This window comes from Oncorhynchus keta, chromosome 17 (assembly GCF_023373465.1).
Source record: "Oncorhynchus keta strain PuntledgeMale-10-30-2019 chromosome 17, Oket_V2, whole genome shotgun sequence".
Classification (NCBI taxonomy): domain Eukaryota; kingdom Metazoa; phylum Chordata; class Actinopteri; order Salmoniformes; family Salmonidae; genus Oncorhynchus; species Oncorhynchus keta.
The window spans coordinates 39,757,056-39,779,521 of record NC_068437.1 but is presented as its reverse complement, the minus strand read 5'-3'; the positions used below and the strand labels follow the sequence as shown (position 1 = coordinate 39,779,521).

General features: G+C 41.7%; 1 protein-coding gene across 1 annotated transcript in view; it reads right to left on the bottom strand.

Moving 5' to 3' along the window:
• LOC118372023 (protein-methionine sulfoxide oxidase mical3a-like) overlaps positions 1 to 14,810 on the bottom strand; it is a 147,755-nt gene extending 132,945 nt beyond the window's left edge. Inside the window, exon 1 of the mRNA XM_052466027.1 lies at positions 14,664 to 14,810. The gene's annotated coding sequence lies outside the window, so the exon portion shown is untranslated. The remainder of the gene's footprint in view (positions 1 to 14,663) is intronic.
• Between the last annotated feature and the right edge of the window lie 7,656 nt (positions 14,811 to 22,466).

Sequence of the window (22,466 nt, the reverse complement as noted above, 5' to 3'; positions counted from 1 at the left end):
ACACACACACACACACACACACACACACACACACACACACACACACACACACACAGCAGGACTGAGAACAGAAATGATGTAATTGTTCAGATATTCATATAATCCCAAGTGAGGGTATGATTTCACGCTGAGGAGGCCTTGCGTGTCATCTTTTTTTCTCAGCTCATTGACATTCCACATCCTCTACTTCTGCTTTAAGAGGGTATGAAATAATACCATCATGCTTTGATGTGAGGGGCCTCTCACACTTGTAATTGTTCCAATGGACTTGGATACAAATATGACCATAGCTCGGTAAAGTTCTCACTAACAAACCTGTTTCTACTAACGGTTCTGAAAGTAGGATGTTGCACTGCCAGAGGGAGAGGTCAATAGTCTTCATGGTGAATTAGCTCGATGTTGTAGCCACCAGCGCCTCACTGTCCCCAGTCAACTATGTCAGTGTCAACTACAGTATGTTACAGAGCACATCAGTTCCACCAGAATATATTCTGTCCATACAGTGGATCCAGAGTCTGACAGATGATTGATTTGCTGGACAGATGATTGTCAACTAATCAGGAGAATGCTTCCCTTGCAGAGTCTGGATTGGCCATAATCTTGTAAAGCATCAATAAGACCCAGCAGAAACTGACACTGGACGTTGACACAACAGACTGTATTAGATGCTGATGGAAAGTCTCCGTTAGTTACAGCCCAGAAAAAGACAAGTGTGTTTTACTTTATTTAGAGCTTTCTCTGGTTTTACTTAGTCAATGCAGTGAGACATTCGAGCCTATCAGCGATTACCAATGAATGATATTTGAATCTTTGTTTAGATGATTTGTTTCCATGTTGGGTCATGAGAGGTTGCATATTGAGTCTGTAAATAGCTGGAAGTGTTAAGGCTGGTGTTGAGTGTGTAACGTTCGTCATCCTCGTATGAGGAGGAGTATGAAGGATCGGAGGACCAATGCGCAGCGTGGTATGTGTTCATGATGAATTTATTAAACACAGAACACTAAAACAAAAATAACAAAGAGAATGACATGAAACTAAACAGTCCTGTCTGGTGACAAACACAAAGACAGAAAACAATCACCCACTAAACACAGGTGGGAAAAGGATACCTAAGTATGATTCTCAATCAGAGACAACTAACGACACCTGCCTCTGATTGAGAACCATACCAGGCCAAACGCAAAACACAACATAGAAAAACGAACATAGACAACCCACCCCAACTCACGCCCTGACCAACCTAAAACAAAGACAACAAAATACCTGAGGTCAGAACGTGACAATGTGTGTATGTGTGTGTGTGTACGAGCGTGCCTTGACTTTCTTGAACTAACACTTGCTCTTGTCTTTTCTTACGAGCATTGTCTTTGCTGCCTTTGTTTTCTGTGATATGCAGTTTTCTCTCTTAACTACCTTAAGATAAATACACTAACTGTAAGTCACTGTGGATAAGAGTGTCTGCTAAATGACTAAAATGTAAAACTGTAAATGTGTATGTGAGGCTTGCCATGTGAGGCCTGCCATGTGAGGCTTGCCGTGTGAGGCTTGCCGTGTGAGGCCTGCCGTGAGAGGCCTTCCGTGTGAGGCCTGCCGTGTGAGGCCTGCCGTGTGAGGCAGGCCGTGTGAGGCAGGCTCTGTTCTTGCCTAAGGAGTATGACCTCAGAATTAAGGTTTACGATCTCTCTCTCCCTCTGTGTCGATGAATCATGTTTGGCTCGTGCTCTGATCATGACATCACTCCTGAACTTTGACCGCATTGCTTTTGTTCAGCCATGTTCAGAATCAGAGAGAGGGAAGAGGCTGTTTGGGAAGAGCTCCTAGATGATCTGTTCTTCTTTTGTCAATGTGGATCCATCAATCCATCCAATCATAACAGTGCAGGGAATGTGACGGTCTGTCACTCTATTGGGCTACAAGAGATGAGCCCATTTTTCACCTTCAACACAAACTAGCCTATTCTTGATAACTAGATGCTTCAAAGCAGTGTGTCTCTTTTCAGGAGGGAGGCCTGAGCTGAAACCAGGGTCTCCTGCTGAGGGAGGGAACAGTCCTCTGCCAAAGCCACGCCCAAACACCACCCTAACGCGCTCCAGGGGGAGCTCAGCAAAGGACATATGCACCATGTCACCCTTGAAAATCAAATCAAATCAAATCAAATCAAATCCGTGCTTTTACACCTGCATTGTTTGCTGTTTGGGGTTTTAGGCTGGGTTTCTGTACAGCACTTTGAGATATCAGCTGATGTACGAAGGGCTATATAAATAAATTTGATTTGACCCTTGAAAATAACTTTATTTCTCATCTTACAGGGTCTGCATGGGCAAATTAAGGCTAAATAAATGTATAATAATCTTTCATTCACTATATGCTTCAATATTTCCCGCCCTGCCTAGTGTGAGCCAATTCACCACTTTATTCCTCATGTGTTTTACCTGCAGGAGTGCTCATCTGGAATCCCCCTGTCCCAGTCTCCTCTATCCTGGGAGTCCTCTCTCTCTGGATGCATCACAAATGGCACCCTATGCACTTTATAGTCCTCTACTTTTAAACAGGGCCCTGGTCAAAAGGTCCCTGGTAACTCTCCTTCCCCCTACTGGAGGAGGCTGTGTAACTAACACCCCGTCTGTCAGACAGAGTGATGAAGACAGCTGGACCCGCTACACACCAGTCACTGTGTGTGTGTGTGTGTGTGTGTGTGTGTGTGTGTGTGTGTGTGTGTGTGTGTGTGTGTGTGTGTGTGTGTGTGTGTGTGTGTGTGTGTGTGTGTGTGTGTGTGTGTGTGTGTGTGTGTGTGTGTGTGTGTGTGATCCAACCTCCACACCACTGCGTGCATACATATCTGAACCAACTCAAACCCCTTGGCCTTGTTAGCTGTATGCATGTGTGTAACTGCACCCCAATCCACTGGCATCTGTTTTTGCCACGACCTCCTCCCCCTAACCTCTTGTCTTGAAGCGCGCACACACACACACAATCTGTCCTTAAACTTCACTAAAGCCATATTCCATGGTGATGCATGACCACCTCCATATGAAAAAGGTTAGAATGATAAGATAACTGATTGACTACTCCACAGTGGAAAATCTTAGGACTTTTCCATGACAAATAATGTTAAATGCCATACTGGTCATGCTCATAAAATGCCATACTGAAATGCCATACTGGTCAACTACATATGGCACTTCGTCCTCCAGCCAGAAGCTTGATAGTGTCACATTCTGACCATAGTTCTTTTGTGTTTTCCTTGTTTTAGTGTTGGTCAGGACGTGAGCTGGTTGGGCATTCTATGTTGTGTGTCTAGTTTGTCCGTTTCTATGTATGGCCTGATATGGTTCTCAATCAGAGGCAGGTGTTAGTCATTGTCTCTGATTGGGAACCATATTTAGGTAGCTTGTTTTGTGTTGGGGTTTGTGGGTGGTTGTTTCCTGTCTTTGTGTTCTCTGCACCAGATAGGACTCGTTCGGGTTTTGCCACGTTTGTTATTTTGTATGTGTGTAGTGTTCACGTTATTGTCTTTTATTAAACATGTTGAACACGAACTACGCTGCATTTTGGTCCTCCTCTCCTTTAACGGAAGAAAACCGTTACAGATAGAGACTTTAGTCAACAAAAAAGGGTTGTGGACATTTATATGAATATGATGCAGACTCATTCTCACATGCAGTGACTCATCATTTATGGGGTGTGTGACCAAAGCATCATCCCATAAATGATGACTGCATTGTTTAACAGAAACCAGATAGGCCATATTACATTCAACAGTCGATACAGTAATCAGATAATCATATGGTCTCCATTCGGTCTCAGAATAACAAGCCTTTTGCCCATGAAAAACGGTCAGAACCTTTCACTCGTAAAGGGCAACCTCTCAAGTCTGTGAGTTGTCAGAAAAAATGTCACCACCTTGACAGTTTCCTCAGCTACTAACACGCTGAACAGAACAGCAAACACATTTTTCAACAGCTCAACATGAAGTGTCAGAAGAATTATGTCATGATAAAAACATGCAGCTTAATGATGATGGCCATATACAGTACATTCCTCTTCTAACATCTCAACAAGATTCACAGGGAATACCACACATGTTCATAACATTCACTCGTCCTGTCTCCTCATAATATGATATTTTCCTGTCTCCTCATGACATTAATTCCTCCTGTCTCCTCATAACATTCATTCCTCCTGTCTCCTCATAACATTATATTTTCCTGTCTCCTCATAACATTCATTCCTCCTGTCTCCTCATAACATTTACTCCTCCTGTCTCCTCATAACATTTACTCCTCCTGTCTCATAACATTCACTCCTCCTGTCTGCTCATGACGTTCCCTCCTCCTGTCTCCTCATAATTCATTCCTCCTGTCTCCTCATAACATTCATTCCTCCTGTCTCCTCATTACATTCATTCCTCCTGTCTCCTCATGACATTCATTCCTCCTGTCTCCTCATGACATTCATTCCTCCTGTCTCCTCATGACATTCATTCCTCCTATCTCCTCATGACATTCATTCCTCCTGTCTCCTCATGACATTCACTCCTCCTGTCTCATGACATTCCCTCCTCCTGTCTCCTCATGACATGAATTCCTCCTGTCTCCTCATAACATTCACTCCTCCTGTCTCCTCATGACATTCACTCCTCCTGTCTCCTCATAACATTCACTCCTCCTGTCTCCTCATCACATTCACTCTTCCTGTCTCCTCATCACATTCACTCTTCCTGTCTCCTCATGACATTCACTCCTCCTGTCTCCTCATAACATTCACTCCTCCTGTCTCCTCATGACATTAATTCCCCCTGTCTCCTCATGACATTAATTCCCCCTGTCTCCTCATGACATTCACTCCTCCTGTCTCCTCGTGACATTAATTCCTCCTGTCTCCTCATAACATTCACTCCTCCTGTCTCCTCATAACATTTACTCCTCCTTTCTCCTCATCACATTCACTCTTCCTGTCTCCTCATGACATTCCCTCCTCCTGTTTCCTCATAACATTCACTCTTCCTGTCTCCTCATGACATTCCCTCCTCCTGTCTCCTCATAACATTCACTCCTCCTGTCTCCTCATGACATTAATTCCTCCTGTCTCCTCATGACATTCATTCCTCCTGTCTCCTCATGACATTCATTCCTCCTGTCTCCTCATGACATTAATTCCTCCTGTCTCCTCATGACATTCCCTCCTCCTGTCTCCTCATGACATTAATTCCTCCTGTCTCCTCATGACATTCATTCCTCCTGTCTCCTCATGACATTCCCTCCTCCTGTCTCCTCATGACATTCCCTCCTCCTGTCTCCTCATGACATTAATTCCCCCTGTCTCCTCATGACATTCATTCCTCCTGTCTCCTCATGACATTAATTCCTCCTGTCTCCTCATGACATTCCCTCCTCCTGTCTCCTCATGACATTAATTCCTCCTGTCTCCTCATGACATTCATTCCTCCTGTCTCCTCATGACATTCATTCCTCCTGTCTCCTCATGACGTTCATTCCTCTTGTCTCCTTATGACATTCCTCCTCCTGTCTCCTCATAACGTTCCCTCCTCCTGTCTCCTCATGACGTTCATTCCTCTTGTCTCCTTATGACATTCCTCCTCCTGTCTCCTCATAACGTTCCCTCCTCCTGTCTCCTCATGACGTTCATTCCTCTTGTCTCCTTATGACATTCCTCCCCCTGTCTCCTCATAACATTCATTCCTCCTTTCTCCTCATGACATTAATTCCTCCTGTCTCCTCATGACATTCCCTCCTCCTGTCTCCTCATGACATTAATTCCTCCTGTCTCCTCATGACATTCATTCCTCCTGTCTCCTCATGACATTCATTCCTCCTGTCTCCTCATGACGTTCATTCCTCTTGTCTCCTTATGACATTCCTCCTCCTGTCTCCTTATAACGTTCCCTCCTCCTGTCTCCTCATGACGTTCATTCCTCTTGTCTCCTTATGACATTCCTCCTCCTGTCTCCTCATAACGTTCCCTCCTCCTGTCTCCTCATGACGTTCATTCCTCCTGTCTCCTTATGACATTCCTCCTCCTGTCTCCTTATAACGTTCCCTCCTCCTGTCTCCTGTCTCCTCTTGTCTCCTTATGACATTCCTCCTCCTGTCTCCTTATATTCCTCCTGTCTCCTCATGACGTTCATTCCTCTTGTCTCCTTATGACATTCCTCCTCCTGTCTCCTTATAACGTTCCTCCTCCTGTCTCCTCATGACGTTCATTCCTCTTGTCTCCTTATGACATTCCTCCTCCTGTCTCCTTATAACGTTCCCTCCTCCTGTCTCCTCATGACGTTCATTCCTCTTGTCTCCTTATGACATTCCTCCTCCTGTCTCCTCATAACGTTCCCTCCTCCTGTCTCCTCATGACGTTCATTCCTCTTGTCTCCTTATGACATTCCTCCTCCTGTCTCCTCATGACGTTCATTCCTCTTGTCTCCTTATGACATTCCTCCTCCTGTCTCCTTATAACTTTCCCTCCTCCTGTCTCCTCATGACGTTCATTCCTCTTGTCTCCTTATGACATTCCTCCTCCTGTCTCCTTATAACGTTCCCTCCTCCTGTCTCCTCATGACGTTCATTCCTCTTGTCTCCTTATGACATTCCTCCTCCTGTCTCCTCGTAACGTTCCATCCTCCTGTCTCCTCATAACGTTCATTCCTCTTGTCTCCTTATGACATTCCTCCTCCTGTCTCCTCATGACATTCCCTCCTCCTGTCTCCTCATAACGTTCCCTCCTCCTGTCTCCTCATAACGTTCATTCCTATTGTCTCCTCATGACATTCCCTCCTCCTGTCTCCACATAACGTTCACTCCTCCTGTCTCTTTCCCGCCCTGATCTGTTTCACCTGTACTTGTGATGGTCTCCACCCCCTCAAGGTGTCACATATTTTCCCCAGTGTATTTATCCCCGTGTTTCCTGTTTCTCTGTGCCAGTTCGCCTTTTATGTTACCAAGTCAACCAGCGGTTTTCCCATTCTTCTGCGTTTTGCATCGTCATTTTTTCAGGTCCTTATGGTTTTGACCCTTGCCTGTTCCTGAACTTTGTACCCACCTGCCTGACCATTCTGCCTGCCTTGACCACGAGCCTGTCTGCCACTCTGTACCTCCTGGACTCTGGTCTGGTTTTGACCGTTTTGCCTGTCCATGACCATTCTCTTGCCTACCCCTTTGGATTAATAAACATTGTAAGACTCCAAACATCTGCCTCCTTTGTCTGCATTTGGGTCTCGGCTTGTGCCTTGATAGTCTCCTCATAACTTTCACTCCATCCACCATAGTTGCTTCACTGGGCTGGAATGGACAATGTGAAAAGGACATATCTGAGCCAGCACAGTTTGGTCCAGGTCGGCATGCTAGTGTTGAAAGGGGAATTATTACATTTTCTGGTTAAAATCTGCTTTTGCCCTCTGATCAAGGGCTCATGGCTGCAATAAAGAGTCTGTAAGGTAAACAAAATACTATACTAAACAAACCATGTCGACTCAATAAAGACCATAGGAATTTCCTACAATCCTCTCCGGTCATACATACTGTATCTTCACTACTTTAGCACTCCTCCATCGTTCAGGTTTTACTGGCGACAGCAGAGGCACTGGAGAGTCACATTTCAGACACATCAAAGCAACTGGGCTATTTCATTTGACATCATCCTCCATGCCAGTCTAAACAGAGTGAACTGGTGGTGCTTTGTCTACTGTGACTGGACAAGAAGCCAGCTGCCAGTGCTCTGCTGGTACTTTGGTTGTTGTTGGCTGAGAACGCTCACTTTGTGTTTGAGCAGCATTTCAATAAGATATTGGCACCAACCTGACTGTGGTTATTGAAAACGGTCTCATCTCATAGCATGTCCAAGCAGAGTGGGGGAGAGCAGAAAAAGACTCATGCTCAGGTGAAAGTGCTACTCGTCTAACATTATAGTTTGTCCATGTGTGTAATGGTCAGTGTGTGATCAACCGTGCAACATCAACAGTATAACCTCAGAGATTACAATGTTGGCTCTCAGCCTGTAGCAGGGATTCATTCAGTGAAGATCAGGTAGCCAGACAGTGATCTGAAAGAGAGGTCCTGATCTGCTCTCCTAGAGGAAACCAACCTGCACACATACCGCAGCACAGCACATCAACTACTCAATGACATCACATACTGCTGTTCGCACACCTGACAAAATTTGAAAGCTTGGGACTATACATTTTTATCAACATTGAGTTGTTGACATGGCCTTGTTCTGTTCAATGTTTACCTATATAGTACTCTAAATACCCCCAATTTATGTTAAGTTCAAAAGAATACAAGATGAAAAATTCCTGACACCATTCAAACCAATGAAGGTTTGGAACTATTCTATAATTCTGTAATTATCTCAGAATCATCTTTTTGCAGATAGAACCTCTCGAAATGCTGATTTGCACATCGATGTCAATGAATCTGCAGGTCTTGATGTCTCTTCTTGCTTGATGAACATTTCAAAAGTAGGCCTCTTTCCTAACCCCATGACATCTCCAGCTAAAGAAAAACCATTATCATGTAAAATGAATTACTGTTCATCTCTCTCGCCGCTCTCCCTCTCAAGGGCAATATAACTGGATGAAAATGAAAGAAAGAACATTAGAGGCTAGACTCACAGCAATACATAGAAAACCCCAAACAGTGTAGAGCAGGCTCTCTGGGTGTCAGTGGCTTCCTGCTCCTCAGACAAAGGATGGTAGTTCTGGAATGATTAATAGTCTTTGGTTGGATCCTGTCCACACACAACCAGCACAGAGTAATGGAAGGTTACAGCTATGCAGAGTGGCCTTGCCTGACAAAACATTATACTCATAGAAATGAATGTAGGCTATAACTAAAGCATAGTCCATGCTGGCACAGACAGTTAAGCCACATACTCAAAAGTCAACAAGCCTGTCAACAAGCAAAGGCAGACCTGTAGAGAGCGAGAGTTGCACCCCTTCTGAAAAAACCTACACTCGATCCCTCCGATGTCAACAACTACAGACCAGTATCCCTTCTTTCTTTTCTCTCCAAAACTCTTGAATGTGCCGTCCTTGGCCAGCTCTCCCGCTATCTCTCTCAGAATGACCTTCTTGATCCAAATCAGTCAGGTTTCAAGACTAGTCATTCAACTGAGACTGTTCTTCTCTGTATCACGGAGGCGCTCCGCACTGCTAAAGCTAACTCTCTCTCCTCTGCTCTCATCCTTCTAGACCTATCGGCTGCCTTCAATACTGTGAACCATCAGATCCTCCTCTCCACCCTCTCCGAGTTGGGCATCTCCGGCGCGGCCCACGCTTGGATTGCGTCCTACCTGACAGGTCGCTCCTACCAGGTGGCGTGGCGAGAATCTGTCTCCTCACCACGCGCTCACCACTGGTGTCCCCCAGGGCTCTGTTCTAGGCCCTCTCCTATTCTCGCTATACACCAAGTCACTTGGCTCTGTCATAACCTCACATGGTCTCTCCTATCATTGCTATGCAGACGACACACAATTAATCTTCTCCTTTCCCCCTTCTGATGACCAGGTGGCGAATCGCATCTCTGCATGTCTGGCAGACATATCAGTGTGGATGACGGATCACCACCTCAAGCTGAACCTCGGCAAGACGGAGCTGCTCTTCCTCCCGGGAAGGACTGCCCGTTCCATGATCTGGCCATCACGGTTGACAACTCCATTGTGTCCTCCTCCCAGAGCGCTAAGAACCTTGGCGTGATCCTGGACAACACCCTGTCGTTCTCAACTAACATCAAGGCGGTGGCCCGTTCCTGTAGGTTCATGCTCTACAACATCCGCAGAGTACGACCCTGCCTCACACAGGAAGCGGCGCAGGTCCTAATCCAGGCACTTGTCATCTCCCGTCTGGATTACTGCAACTCGCTGTTGGCTGGGCTCCCTGCCTGTGCCATTAAACCCCTACAACTCATCCAGAACGCCGCAGCCCGTCTGGTGTTCAACCTTCCCAAGTTCTCTCACGTCACCCCGCTCCTCCGCTCTCTCCACTGGCTTCCAGTTGAAGCTCGCATCCGCTACAAGACCATGGTGCTTGCCTACGGAGCTGTGAGGGGAACGGCACCTCAGTACCTCCAGGCTCTGATCAGGCCCTACACCCAAACAAGGGCACTGCGTTCATCCACCTCTGGCCTGCTCGGCTGCCTACCACTGAGGAAGTACAGTTCCCGCTCAGCCCAGTCAAAACTGTTCGCTGCTCTGGCCCCCCAATGGTGGAACAAACTCCCTCACAACGCCAGGACAGCGGAGTCAATCACCACCTTCCGGAGACACCTGAAACCCCACCTCTTTAAGGAATACCTAGGATAGGATAAAGTAATCCTTCTCACCCCCCTTAAAAGATTTAGATGCACTATTGTAAAGTGGCTGTTCCACTGGATGTCATAAGGTGAATGCACAAATTTGTAAGTCGCTCTGGATAAGAGCGTCTTCTAAATGACTTCAATGTAAATGTAAATGTAATTATTACAGGTAGGGCTGTAGTTTTACAATGTTGAACACTTGCTCCTCCTCTAAACAACAGGCCTGGATGGGATATCCTGTCAATAATACAACAATATACATACATCAGTAATGCTTTAATATTCCGTTTCCTAACAGTGTGATTGGATCATCATACAAATCAAGTATGTGAACAGCAGATTTAATATTAAAAGCAATATTAAGTCTGCAATAGCCATAGCTAGTTTATATCTATGAATGTGAGAGTTAAATCATCAATTGTGGCATGGGAAGAAACATTTGGCCTGGGTTGTGTTTTCACAGCTGATGTCTAGGATCAATGTCTGAATTAAGGGGCAGCTGCCTGCTGGACAAACGTCCCTGGGCTCTTATCAATGACAGCTATTCACTCACGCCGACCTCATCACGAGGTGAGAACTGCCTCCCCCTCAGCACGGTCACAGAGCTGCACAATATCACACTGTGCCCCACTGATACACTACTGGTCAGCAGAGAGAGAGAGAGAGAGGATGGGGAGGGGGAGAAGGAGAGAATGGGGAGGGGATGGAGAGAGGGGGTGGGGGGGAGGGAGAGGCTTCAATGTTAATTGAATTGAATTGAGAGATATTGAGAGAGAGAAAGAGAGAAACCAAACTTTGATAAATACCAGTGTGCCATTACAGCAGCAAGATGTGTGACCTGTTGCCCTAAGAAAGGGCAACCAGTGAAGAACAAACAGCATTCATTGTAAATACAAACCATATTTATGTTTATTTTCCCTTTTGTACTTAACTAATTTGCACATTGTTACAACACTGTATATAGACATAATATGACATTTGAAATGTCTTTATTCTTTTGGAACTTCTGTGAATGTAATGTTTTCTGTTAATTTGTATTGTTTATTTCACTTGAGTTAATTATCAACTTAACTTGCTTTGCCAGTGTTAACATACAGTTGAAGTTGGAAGTTTACATACACCTTAGCGAACTACATTTAAACTCAGTTTTTCACAATTACTGACATTTAATCCAGGTAAGAATTCCCTGTCTTAGGTCAGTTAGGATCACCACTTTATTTTAACAATGTGAAATGTCAGAGTTTTGTTGTCCCCATGTGTAGTTGCAAACCGTAGTCTGGCTTTTTTTATGGTGGTTTTGGAGCAGTGGCTTCTTCCTTGCTGAGCGGCCTTTCAGGTTATGTCTATATAGGACTCGTTTTACTGTGGATATAGATACTTTTGTACCTGTTACCTCCAGCATCTTCACAGGGTCCTTTGCTGTTGTTCTGGGATTGATTTGCACTTTTAGCACCAAAGTACGTTCATCTCTAGGAGACAGATCGCGTCTCCTTCCTGAGAGGTATGACGGCTGCGTGGACCCATTGTGCTTATACTTGTGTACTATTGTTTGTACAGATGAACGTGGTACTTTCAGGCATTTGGAAATTGCTCCCAAAGATGAACAAGACTTGTGGAGGTCTACAGTTTTCTGAGGTCTTTACTGATTTATTTTGATTTTCCCATGATGTCAATCAAAGAGGCACTGAGTTTGAAGGTAGGCCTTGAAATACATCCACAGGTACACCTCCAAATCAAATCAAATCAAATTGTATTTGTCACATACACATGGTTAGCAGATGTTAATGCGAGTGTAGCGAAATGCTTGTGCTTCTAGTTCCGACAATGCAGTGATAACCAACAAGTAATCTAACTAACAATTCCAAAACTACTGTCTTATACACAGTGTAAGGGGATAAAGAATATGTACATAAAGATATATGAATGAGTGATGGTACAGAGCAGCATAGGCTCTACAGTAGATGGTATTGAGTACAGTATATACATATGAGATGAGATGAGTATGTAAACAAAGTGGCATGGCATAGTTAAAGTGGCTAGTGATATATGTATTACATAAGGATGCAGTAGATGATATAGATGATATACATATGAGATGAGTACAGTATATACGTATGCATATGAGATGAATAATGTAGGGTATGTAAACATTATATTAGGTAGCATTGTTTAAAGTGGCTAGTGATATATTTTACATCATTTCCCATCAATTCCCATTATTAAAGTGAGCTGGAGTTAGTCAGTATGTTGGCAGCAGCCACTCAATGTTAGTGGTGGCTGTTTAACAGTCTGATGGCCTTGAGATAGAAGCTGTTTTTCAGTCTCTCGGTCCCAGCTTTGATGCACCTGTACTGACTTCGCCTTCTGGATGATAGCGGGGTGAACAGGCAGTGGCTCGGGTGGTTGTTGTCCTTGATGATCTTTATGGCCTTCCTGTGACATCGGGTGGTGTAGGTGTCCTGGAGGGCAGGTAGTTTGCCCCCGGTGATGCGTTGTGCAGACCTCACTACCCTCTGGAGAGCCTTACGGTTGTGGGCGGAGCAGTTGCCGAGTTACCAAGCGGTGATACAGCCCGACAGGATGCTCTCGATTGTGCATCTGTAGTTTGTGAGTGCTTTTGGTGACAAGCCAAATTTCTTCAGCCTCCTGAGGTTGAAGAGGCGCTGCTGAGCCTTCTTCTCGGTGCTGTCTGTGTGGGTGGACCAATTCAGTTTGTCTGACTGACTCAAATGATGTCAGTTAGCCTATCAGAAGCTTATAAAGCCATGACAATGAGTTATAAGTGAAATAATCTGTCTGTAAATAATTGTTGGAAAAATGACTTGTGTCATGCACAAAGTAGATGTCCTAACCGACTTGCCAAAACCATAGTTTGTTAACAAGTAATTTGTGGAGTGAGTGAAAAACAAGTTTTCATGACTCCAACCTAAGTGTATGTAAACTTCTGACTTCAACTTTATGTTTCCCATACCAATAAAGCCCTTAAATTGAAATTGAATTGAAATTGAATCGAAAGAAAGAGAGCTGGGTGGTAATGATACAGCCCCACAAGACTCTACAGTACACTACACACTGCAGAGGGCAGAGGAGAAGAGAAGAAGGGAGGAGGAGAAAAGAAAGGATGAGGGGAAGAGAAGAAGAGGAGACGGGAGGCCTCTAAACTGAATAGCTGTGGCATCAGAGGGCTCAATCTGGTGTTTGGGCAAACGCAACCACAGAGGTATTTGATGTACGGAGCACCCTGTCACGCTCTACCTAGTCAGTTCTAAATCTCTGGTATTTAGTAAAATTGTGGTATTTATTACTTTAAAATGTTACTGCCTTTTTCTCCCCAATTTCGATCTTATCTCATAATGCGAGCTCCGAAACATACTGGCCAAACCGTGCTTTTTAACACCCGCCTGCTTAACCATGAAGCCAGCCGCACAAACATGTCGGAGGAAACACTGTTCACCTGACGACCGAAGTCAGCCTGCAGGCGCCCGGCCCGCAACAAGGAGATGCTAGGTTGCAATGAGCCAAGTAAAGCCCCACTGGCCAAACCCTCCCCTAACCCAGACAGCGCTGGGCCAAACCCTCCCCTAACCCAGACAGCGCTGGGCCAAACCCTCCCCTAACCCAGACAGCGCTGGGCCAAACCCTCCCCTAACCCAGACAGCGCTGGGCCAATTGTGCACCGCCCGGGATCAATGCAGTGCCTTAGACCGCTGCGCCACTCGGGAGGACCAAAATGGTGGTATTCAAATCATACACAGTACTGCTTCCACTAAGTGGCTGAAGCAGGGTATTGCCAGTGAAAGTAATGGATAGATATTGCATTGGGAGAATTGTGCTGGTGGTGCTGCTGCTGTGGTGTCTCTCACCAGCTGCTCGCGTTGATTTATATCAAGCAGGAAACATCTTTGATGATACAGTAAATCAACATCATCTCATTGGAATATGTCAAAATAGTTACATTTAACCATTGAAATGTATCACCCAAGCAGTGAACAGAGGGGGCGAGGAGCATGTCCTACAGTACAGTAACAACAAGTCTGGACAGACATGGCATTGCATAATATATTCCAGAGATCGTCATCATTACACCACTCTTATTCATTAGTGTTATTCCACAACAATGACTTTGTTTCAAAACCATTTGCCACATCAAGAACAACACACAGTCTCTGTTAAGCAACTGTCATCTCTGTCACATCTATTAATAAATGTTCTCTTTCAGAGCTGACAACATACAGCAGCACAGTCTATACAGTAACACACAACCAGCTACATATCACATTGGCAGTCACAGAGGAATGACACATAGACTTGCAGTGCTGGATCCTGTGCTTTGGCTCAGTGAAGAGACCCTCTTACCTCTGTATTACTGTTTGACTGGGATGGCTGCCAGACAAGTCCCTCACTCACACTCCTCCACCTCCTCCTGTAGGAAGAACAGCATGACACAGAGAGATCTGCAGTGCTGCTTGAGCTGTGAAAGTATGCCTCTCTCTCTCTCTCTCTCTCTCTCTCTCTCTCTCTCTCTCTCTCTCTCTCTCTCTCTCTCTCTCTCTCTCTCTCTCTCTCTCTCTCTCTCTCTCTCTCTCTCTCTCTCTCTCTCTCTCTGCTTTCTCCAAGGTCAGGAGAAATATCCGTCAGGCTGAGGGGTGGCTCCTCCTACAACGGAGCAGTCAGTAATGTTGTCAGCTCTAGCGAGCTCTCCTTTTCCTTCCTCACCACCACTCAGCACTATGGCAGTAATTAGCCCATCATGATCCAGATAGACGCAGCCTTCTCTCCTCTTCTCATGTCTGCCACGGCCACCTCACAGACAGACAGAACGGATTACTACAGGGATCCAGGCCACTTCAGGACAAACAAACAGGATTACTACAGGGTCCAGGCCCCTCCAGGATAGACAGGATTACTACAGGGTCCAGGCCCCTCCAGGATAGACAGGATTACTACAGGGTCCAGGCCCCTCCAGGATAGACAGGATAACTACAGGGTTCAGGCCCCTCCAGGATAGACAGGATTACTACAGGGTCCAGGCCCCTCCAGGATAGACAGGATAACTACAGGGTCCAGGCCCCTCCAGGATAGACAGGATAACTACAGGGTCCAGGCCCCTCCAGGATAGACAGGATAACTACAGGGTCCAGGCCCCTCCAGGATAGACAGGATAACTACAGGGTCCAGGCCCCTCCAGGATAGACAGGATAACTACAGGGTCCAGGCCACTCCAGGACAGACAGACAGGATTACTACAGGGTCCAGGCCCCTCCAGGACAGACAGACATGATTACTACAGGGTCCAGGCCCCTCCAGGACAGACAGACAGGATTACTACAGGGTCCAGGCCCCTCCAGGACAGACAGACATGATTACTACAGGATCCAGTCCCCTCCAGGACAGACAGACAGCATTACTACAGGGTCCAGGCCCCTCCAGGACAGACAGACAGGATTACTACAGAGGTCCAGGCCCCTCCAGAAGAGACAGACAGGATTACTACAGGGGTCTATGCCACTTCAGGACAAACAGACAGGATTACCACAGGGGTCCATGCCACTTCAGTACAGACAGACAGGATTACTACAGGGGTCCATGCCACTTCAGGACAAACAGACAGGATTACTACAGGGTCCTGGCCCCTCCAGGATAGACAGGATTACTACAGAGGTCCAGGCCACTCCAGGACAGACAGACATGATTACTACAGGATCCAGTCCCCTCCAGGACAGACAGACAGCATTACTACAGGGTCCAGGCCCCTCCAGGACAGACAGACAGGATTACTACAGGGGTCCAGGCCCCTCCAGAAGAGACAGACAGGATTACTACAGGGGTCTATGCCACTTCAGGACAAACAGACAGGATTACCACAGGGGTCCATGCCACTTCAGGACACAGACAGGATTACTACAGGGGTCCATGCCACTTCAGGACAAACAGACAGGATTACCACAGGGGTCCATGCCACTTCAGGACAGACAGACAGGATTACTACAGGGGTCCATGCCACTTCAGGACAAACAGACAGGATTACTACAGGGTCCTGGCCCCTCCAGGATAGACAGGATTACTACAGAGGTCCAGGCCACTCCAGGACAGACAGACATGATTACTACAGGATCCAGTCCCCTCCAGGACAGACAGACAGCATTACTACAGGGTCCAGGCCCCTCCAGGACAGACAGACAGGATTACTACAGAGGTCCAGGCCCCTCCAGGACAGACAGACAGGATTACTACAGAGGTCCAGGCCCCTCAAGGACAGACAGACAGGATTACTACAGAGGTACAGGCCTCTCCAGGACAGACAGACTGGATTACTACAGAGGTCCAGGCCCCTCAAGGACAGACAGACAGGATTACTACAGGGGTCCATGCCACTTCAGGACAGACAGACAGGATTACTACAGGGGTCCATGCCACTTCAGGACAAACAGACAGGATTACTACAGGGTCCTGGCCCCTCCAGGATAGACAGGATTACTACAGAGGTCCAGGCCACTCCAGGATAGACACGATTACTACAGGGTCCTGGCCCCATAGGACAGACAGACAGGATTACTACAGAGGTCCAGGCCCCTCCAGGACAGACAGACAGGATTACTACAGAGGTCCAGGCCCCTCCAGGACAGACAGACAGGATTACTACAGAGGTCCAGGCCCCTCCAGGACAGACAGACAGGATTACTACAGAGGTCCAGGCCCCTCCAGGACAGACAGACAGGATTACTACAGAGGTCCAGGCCCCTCCAGGACAGACAGACAGGATTACTACAGAGGTCCAGGCCCCTCAAGGACAGACAGACAGGATTACTACAGAGGTACAGGCCTCTCCAGGACAGACAGACAGGATTACTACAGAGGTCCAGGCCCCTCAAGGACAGACAGACAGGATTACTACAGAGGTCCAGGCCCCTCCAGGACAGACAGACAGCAATACTACAGGGTCCAGGCCCCTCCAGGACAGACAGACAGGATTACTACAGGGGTCCAGGCCCCTCCAGAAGAGACAGACAAGATTACTACAGGGGTCCATTCCACTTGAGGACAAACAGACAGGATTACTACAGGGATCCATGCCACTTCAGGACAGACAGACAGTATTACTACAGGGGTCCATGCCACTTCAGGACAGACAGACAGGATTACTACAGAGGTCCAGGCCCCTCAAGGACAGACAGACAGGATTACTACAGGGTCCAGGCCCCTCCAGAACAGACAGACAGGATTACTACAGAGGTCCAGGCCCCTCCAGGACAGACAGACAGGATTACTACAGGGTCCAGGCCCCTCCAGGACAGACAGACAGGATTACTACAGGGTCCAGGCCCCTCCAGGACAGACAGACAGGATTACTACAGGGTCCAGGCCCCTCCAGGACAGACATGATTACTACAGAGTTGCAGGCCCCTACAGGACGCAGAGCAGAAGCAGCATGAGGACAGGGCTGGGCTAAGGAGGGTGTAGTACTATGATGAGAATAATTATGATTTTACTTCACAGTACATTTTTTACAAGATCAGAGATCAAATCAAAATGAAAGTGTTTGGTCCTGTACACAGATTAGAAGATATTACAGCAGGTGCATTGAAATGCTTGTGTTTGTAGCTCCTTCAGTTCAGTAATACTATGTCAATACACCACTAATATGTAAATAATCCATAATGTCGAAAACAAGAAAGAAATGCATCCCCTATACAGTAAACATGTATCCAAAATGAAGTAGTTTTAATGGTATACAGTATACAAACTTCATACTGTAATATACAGTATGCAATTTACATAGCAGACACTTATATCCAAAGTGACAACAGTCCACACATTTTGGAATGTGACCCCAGTGGGAATCAAACCCACAACTCTGGTGGTGCTTGTGCCATGCTCTTATGAACTGAGCCACATACAGGACCACTATAATAGATACGTACAACACAATACCGTAAAATACAATCAATTATTTCAATAGTTGTATTGTTTGTATTGTTTTTTAGTTGTATTGTTTGTAGTTTTGTTGTTTGTATTGCTTTTTTAGTTGTATTGTTTTTGTTGTTGTGCTGTTTGTATTTTTTTTGTGGTATTTTTTGTATTTAGTTGTATTGCTTGTATTGTTTTTTAGTTGTATTGTTTGTATTTAGTTGTATTGTTTTTTTAGTTGTATTGTTTTTTAGTTGTATTGTTTTTTGTTGTATTGTTTGTATTGTTTTTTAGTTGTATTGTTTGTATTGTTTTTTAGTTGTATTGTTTGTATTGTTTTTTAGTTGTATTGTTTGTATTGTTTTTTAGTTGTATTGTTTGTATTGTTTTTTAGTTGTATTGTTTGTAGTTGTGTTGTTTGTATTGCTTTTTTAGTTGTATTGTTTGTATTGTTTTTTAGTTGTATTGTTTTGTATTTAGTTGTATTGTTTGTATTGTTTTTTAGTTGTATTTTTTGTAGTTGTGTTGTTTGTATTGCTTTTGTTGTTGTGCTGTTTGTATTTTTTTGGTATTTTTTGTATTTAGTTGTATTGCTTGTATTGTTTTTTAGTTGTATTGTTTGTATTTAGTTGTATTGTTTGTATTGTTTTTTAGTTGTATTGTTTGTATTGTTTATTAGTTGTATTGTTTTTAGTTGTATTGTTTGTATTGTTTTTTAGTTGTATTGTTTGTATTTAGTTGTATTGTTTGTATTGTTTTTTAGTTGTATTGTTTGTATTGTTTATTAGTTGTATTGTTTTGTATTTAGTTGTATTGTTTGTATTGTGCTTTAGTTGTATTGTTTGTATTTAGTTGTATTGTTTGTATTTAGTTGTATTGTTTTTTTAGTTGTATTGTTTGTATTGTTTTTTAGTTGTATTGTTTTGTATTTAGTTGTATTGTTTGTATTGTGCTTTAGTTGTATTGTTTGTATTTAGTTGTATTGTTTGTATTGTTTTTTAGTTGTATTGTTTGTAGTTGTGTTGTTTGTATTACTTTTTTAGTTGTATTGTTTGTATTGTTTTTGTTGTTGTGCTGTTTGTATTTTTTTAGTGGTATTTTTTGTATTTAGTTGTATTGCTTGTATTGTTTTTTAGTTGTATTGTTTTTTAGTTGTATTGTTTGTATTGTTTTTTAGTTGTATTGTTTGTATTGTTTTTTTAGTTGTATTGTTTGTATTGTTTTTTAGTTGTATTGTTTTGTATTGTTGTATTGTTTATTTTGTTTTGTTTTAGTTGTATTGTTTGTATTGTGCTTTAGTTGTATTGTTTGTATTTAGTTGTATTGTTTTTTAGTTGTATTGTTTGTATTGTTTTTTAGTTGTATTGTTTTGTATAGTTTTTTAGTTGTATTGTTTGTATTTAGTTGTATTGTTTGTATTGTTTTTTAGTTGTATTGTTTGTATTGTTTTTTAGTTGTATTGTTTTGTATTTAGTTGTTTTGTTTGTATTGTGCTTTAGTTGTATTGTTTGTATTGTTTTTTAGTTGTATTGTTTTGTATTTAGTTGTATTGTTTGTATTGTGCTTTAGTTGTATTGTTTGTATTTAGTTGTATTGTTTGTATTGTTTTTTAGTTGTATTGTTTTGTATTTACTTGTATTGTTTGTATTGTGCTTTAGTTGTATTGTTTGTATTTAGTTTTTTTAGTTGTATTGTTTGTATTGTTTTTTAGTTGTATTGTTTTGTATTGTTTTATTGGTTTATTTTGTTTTGTTGTGTATGTATTGTTTGTATTGTGCTTTAGTTGTATTGTTTGTATTTAGTTGTATTGTTTTTTAGTTGTATTGTTTGTATTGTTTTTTAGTTGTATTGTTTTGTATAGTTTTTTAGTTGTATTGTTTGTATTTAGTTGTATTGTTTTTTTTGTTGTATTGTTTTTTAGTTGTATTGTTTGTATTGTTTTTTAGTTGTATTGTTTTGTATTTAGTTGTATTGTTTGTATTGTGCTTTAGTTGTATTGTTTGTATTGTTTTTTAGTTGTATTGTTTTGTATTTAGTTGTATTGTTTGTATTGTGCTTTAGTTGTATTGTTTGTATTTAGTTGTATTGTTTGTATTGTTTTTTAGTTGTATTGTTTTGTATTTACTTGTATTGTTTGTATTGTGCTTTAGTTGTATTGTTTGTATTTAGTTGTATTGTTTGTATTGTTTTTTAGTTGTATTGTTTTGTATTTACTTGTATTGTTTGTATTGTGCTTTAGTTGTATTGTTTGTATTTAGTTGTATTGTTTTGTATTGTTTTTTTAGTTGTATTGTTTTTTAGTTGTATTGTTTGTATTGTTTTTTAGTTGTATTGTTTTGTATTTAGTTGTATTGTTTGTATTGTGCTTTAGTTGTATTGTTTGTATTTAGTTGTATTGTTTGTATTGTTTTTTAGTTGTATTGTTTTGTATTTACTTGTATTGTTTGTATTGTGCTTTAGTTGTATTGTTTGTATTTAGTTGTATTGTTTGTATTGTTTTTTTAGTTGTATTGTTTGTATTTAGTTGTATTGTTTGTATTTAGTTGTATTGTTTGTATTGTTTTTTAGTTGTATTGTTTGTATTGTTTTTTAGTTGTATTGTTTTGTATTTAGTTGTATTGTTTGTATTGTGCTTTAGTTGTATTGTTTGTATTGTTTTTTAGTTGTATTGTTTTGTATTTAGTTGTATTGTTTGTATTGTGCTTTAGTTGTATTGTTTGTATTTAGTTGTATTGTTTGTATTGTTTTTTAGTTGTATTGTTTTGTATTTACTTGTATTGTTTGTATTGTGCTTTAGTTGTATTGTTTGTATTTAGTTGTATTGTTTGTATTGTTTTTTAGTTGTATTGTTTGTATTGTTTTTTAGTTGTATTTTTTGTATTGTTTTATTGGTTTATTTAGTTTTGTTTTGTATGTATTGTTTGTATTGTGCTTTAGTTGTATTGTTTGTATTTAGTTGTATTGTTTTTTAGTTGTATTGTTTGTATTGTTTTTTAGTTGTATTGTTTTGTATAGTTTTTTAGTTGTATTGTTTGTATTTAGTTGTATTGTTTGTATTGTTTTTTAGTTGTATTGTTTTGTATTTAGTTGTATTGTTTGTATTGTTTTTAGTTGTATTGTTTGTATTGTGTTTTTGTAGTTGTATTGTTTGTATTGTTTTTTAGTTGTATTGTTTTGTATTTAGTTGTATTGTTTGTATTGTTTTTAGTTGTATTGTTTGTAGTTGTGTTGTTTGTATTGCTTTTTTGTATTGTTTGTATTGTTTTTGTTGTTGTGCTGTTTGTATTTTTTTGTATTGTTTGTATTTAGTTGTATTGTTGTATTGTTTTTTAGTTGTATTGTTTGTATTTAGTTGTATTGTTTTTTTAGTTGTATTGTTTTTTAGTTGTATTGTTTGTATTGTTTTTAGTTGTATTGTTTTTTAGTTGTATTGTTTTGTATTTTTTAGTTGTATTGTTTGTATTTAGTTGTATTGTTTGTATTGTTTTTTAGTTGTATTGTTTGTTTATTAGTTGTATTGTTTTGTATTTAGTTGTATTGTTTGTATTGTGCTTTAGTTGTATTGTTTGTATTTAGTTGTATTGTTTGTATTTAGTTGTATTGTTTTTTAGTTGTATTGTTTGTATTGTTTTTTAGTTGTATTGTTTTGTATTTAGTTGTATTGTTTGTATTGTGCTTTAGTTGTATTGTTTGTATTTAGTTGTATTGTTTGTATTGTTTTTAGTTGTATTGTTTGTATTTGTTGTTTGTATTGCTTTTTTAGTTGTATTGTTTGTATTGTTTTTGTTGTTGTGCTGTTTGTATTTTTTTAGTGGTATTTTTTGTATTTAGTTGTATTGCTTGTATTGTTTTTTAGTTGTATTGTTTTTTAGTTGTATTGTTTGTATTGTTTTTTAGTTGTATTGTTTGTATTGTTTTTTTAGTTGTATTGTTTGTATTGTTTTTTAGTTGTATTGTTTTGTATTGTTTTATTGGTTTATTTTGTTTTGTTGTGTATGTATTGTTTGTATTGTGCTTTAGTTGTATTGTTTGTATTTAGTTGTATTGTTTTTTAGTTGTATTGTTTGTATTGTTTTTTAGTTGTATTGTTTTGTATAGTTTTTTAGTTGTATTGTTTGTATTTAGTTGTATTGTTTGTATTGTTTTTTAGTTGTATTGTTTGTATTGTTTTTTAGTTGTATTGTTTTGTATTTAGTTGTATTGTTTGTATTGTGCTTTAGTTGTATTGTTTGTATTGTTTTTTAGTTGTAT